We start from the raw sequence: 3,597 nt of genomic DNA, 5'->3' as shown, positions 1-3,597 counted from the left end.
TCGCCTGATCCTGCCCTGTCCAGACACGGTGAGCCGGATTATAGACCGGACCGTGCACGCTGTCAACCAGCGCAGGAGGGCAAGGGAGAGAGCCGTCGACATAGCCAAGCAGATAGTGACTCCCAAGAAGCGGAAGAACCTGCGCGGGCCAGAAGATGTAATTGTCCGACGACAACTTGATGGTGATGAGATGGCCGAAGTGAAACGGCGGCGGCGGCTGCGATCCCATCGAGGAGACTGGCTGAGGTGAGACCACCGTGGAGACAGTCAGAGGGGCAGCCGGCGCGGTGACAGAGGGCGCGATGGCCGCGGTTGACGCCGCGAAGCCTGCCAGCGCGACGTCCTCCGCCACCAGCGGCGCAGTGGCCGAGGGCGCGACAGCCGCGGTTGACGGGGCGGCGGCAGTGTGGGCCACAAGCGCCTGCCCGGGCGAAGTAGCAGCCGGCGGGAGCGCGAAGAGGGAGCCGACGCTCCGTGTCCCGATCGGCGCCTGAAGGGAGGCGGCATCCAGCGGCCTCGAGAGAAGTGCCGCGAGGGAGGCCGGCAGAAAACCGGTGGCGGTGGAGCCGGACGCAGCGGCGGACGTCATAGCAGTCGGGCGACGGCGACGGCGGGCGCGGCGGCGGCGGCGGTGGCGGCGGCGGCGGTTTAGGGTTTTTAGGCGGAAGCGGACGTAACCTAGCGTGATACCATGTAAGACAATAGGCTTTGGGGGGAACCGGCACAACCCTCTAGGGGTGGCCTATCACACATATATATATAATGAGGTGGTATATAACGTTACAATATACACATGTAAATACAGTCTAACACTGACCTACTTTTTGTTTTCAGCAGCACGATCTAGCTAGCGTGTTCCCTTGTGCTTTAAGTTTTCTGCCAGTTAGAAAGAGAGTTCCTGTGTAAATAGACCGCTTAAACTCTCCAACGATATATAGGAAAGTTGATGGTTGCGCTTACTAATAATTCCTACCGATCGATGTGAGTGGATGACAAGTTACCGTGTACTGGCTGGAGCACCGCGCTTCACGCTGCATGCTAATACGTGGACGACAGTGCCCCCGTCTACTGCCTCACAAACTCTGTGCTGCTTCCTTCCTTGCTTCTTCCTCTTCCTTCCTCTCTTCCGTCACACGAGGGTGTCGATCGGGCCCTCTCCGCCAGCGCCGACGCCACGGAGCAGTCCTCGTCTTCTCCGGCCTCAATCGACCCGCCCTATCGTACCAGGACTTTGATTCATCATCTCATAGGTACCAAACCTGTTGCTGGCTCCGTTATAATTTGTTCCCACTGGTCTAATCCAAGTTCTGCTGTACTAAAATTTCCTTCTCTACACCCAATGTATCCAGTTTGGTGCTGATTTGTTTGCTGCATGCACAATTGTGTTTCATGCCTAGCAGGGCTCTTGTTATCTGTGTTGGTAAATTGCTCGGTCTGCAGTAGAGGCAGTGGGGACATGTAAGTTGATCATAACGGTTGAACTTGCTCGTGGCCTGATTCCCAGGGATGGGCATGGTTCTCCCAGCGCCTACGTCGAGCTTTCCTTTGATGGCCAACGGATCCGCACAACTATCAAGGAGGAAGATCGGAACCCAGCATGGAATGAGAGCTTCTGGTTCGACGTGTCGCCAGATCCATCTAATGTTCATGACCTCGTTCTTGAAGCCAGTGTGTATAACACCAACGAACCAATCCAAGGTCGCGGAAAGTATTTTCTTGGCATGGTCACATGAAATGTGGCCTCATTCCACCGCTTCTATGAACCCACACATAGACGACAAGCAGCCCTTTATCCACTGGAAAGGCGGCGTGGGATGCCCATGGTTGGTGTGAGAGGGGAATTGCTTCTAAACGGATACATCCTTGATGAGAGCCCCACCAGAGCTCCCATCCCATCTTCAGCACCAATGGGCTTATGTGTGGAGGTCATAAATGCTACTAACCTCAAGCCAGTGGACTACCCGATCGTTGTTACTAAAACATCTTCAAATGACTTTATCGACCTTGTAAGACTTTTTACTCACATTTTGAAAGACATGTCTTTGTTTCATAGACATGCTGTTGTGTTTTACCCTTTGCGCACTAACATTCTAGATGGTTGTTCTGATTCTGTAGACTCTTAGAACATGGAGAAATGCGTTACAGAGATCACTGGGGTATGGATCCCTAGAAACATACTACGAACAAATAAAGAGATGCATCCAAATAGGTCCAATGTGCGTGAACCCTAACCTCTCCAAGAGGCTTCCGATAATGAAGGTTATCCGTATGCTCCAAGGATCGGAAAGTATCAGCTGTGACAGTAGCAATGAGACAACAACATAGTTGTAGGATAGGTATGACTTACTGTTGTATTTCTTTGTAAGGTCTTTTGTGAATAATTAATAAAGTGGCTTCATGCATCGCCCAGATGCAAAGGCCGGGGGTCTTCCTCCTTTTCTAAAGAAAAGGTATGACTAACTTAATTGTAATGCACATTATCACAACCCTTGAGAAGTACAAGACCTAACTATACCTTAAACATTTGTATCTAGTAGCTGAGAACCCTTTGCATTTATATGCAGTGTGGCGAGCCGCTGGATGACCCTTGTAAGAGACCATGCATGGGCAGGCATTATCTCGATCGGCTTCTTCACGAATATTCTCGATTATTGTGTAGCGTGATGAATCGTTTGCATTGGATGGTGCATCTACTGTTGAAATTAAATATAACTTAGGACAATTCCTGTATTGCACTACCTGTCCAAATTTGTATAATTGTTGGATGGCTGGAACGTGTGTTACATGATCGTGTTTGTACTTTATCTCAAGGCTGGAATTCTTAGGTGCTCATGGGGTTAATTACTTAGCCATCATTTTCTTAAGTCAGCCTCCTTATTACTGTTAAAGTGTTGTATTAGCTTCAAATTAATAGATTACACAATATGCAAAATTTGTTTTGTATTTTACCAACTTGTTTATGTTCGCTTTATCCATTATTTGGTAACCAATACTAAGCGCTCTTTATGTGTTCCTACAAATTATGTACTACATAATGTTAGACAGAGCTTGCTCCTGCAAATTCCTACAAAGTTTTTTTCCTTCTGTTTTTTTACATGCCATCTCTAATGGTCGTTGTGCTAATCTACCGTGACACTATTGATTAATTCCCCAGCCCTCCAATCAAACAAGGGAATTTAAGTCCTACACACCCCCTAATTCCCATTCCCTAATACAAATTGCCCCGAAACAAACACGCATGAGTTAGGACTCTAATGACCAAACAAAATTTGCTTCATCAGTTGTTTCTGGGTTCCATTTTTTTTCCTTGATATTTTGGGGTCTCCTCTAATCCACTCCACTCCATCAAGTTTGATTAGTGGAGATCTGTTAGTAATAAGGAATATTTGCTAGAGTCTCAACTTCTTCCATTGCTCATCATCATACTACAAATGTTATTAACTTATTGCTTTTTGCATCATACATCCTGAAGTAGCTGCAAGCATGTTTTTCATTTAGCACTCTTTCTTGCAGAGACAACGCACAAAAACAGGTGTGGCACGGATGATTTCACAGACCCCTTCGGTAAATCCCTCCTTTTGGCAGGCCTTGGCACAT

The 3,597-nt window shown here is 48.0% G+C and overlaps 1 pseudogene; it reads left to right on the top strand.

The window, feature by feature from the left end:
- The first annotated feature begins 1,408 nt into the window (after positions 1–1,408).
- Positions 1,409–2,325, top strand: LOC119358435 (annotated as a pseudogene).
- The last annotated feature ends 1,272 nt before the right edge of the window (positions 2,326–3,597 follow it).

Source organism: Triticum dicoccoides, chromosome 2A, assembly GCF_002162155.2.
Source record: "Triticum dicoccoides isolate Atlit2015 ecotype Zavitan chromosome 2A, WEW_v2.0, whole genome shotgun sequence".
NCBI classification, from domain to species: Eukaryota; Viridiplantae; Streptophyta; class Magnoliopsida; order Poales; family Poaceae; genus Triticum; species Triticum dicoccoides.
Note: the sequence above shows the minus strand (reverse complement) of the source record. Positions and strands in the feature narration are given on the sequence as shown.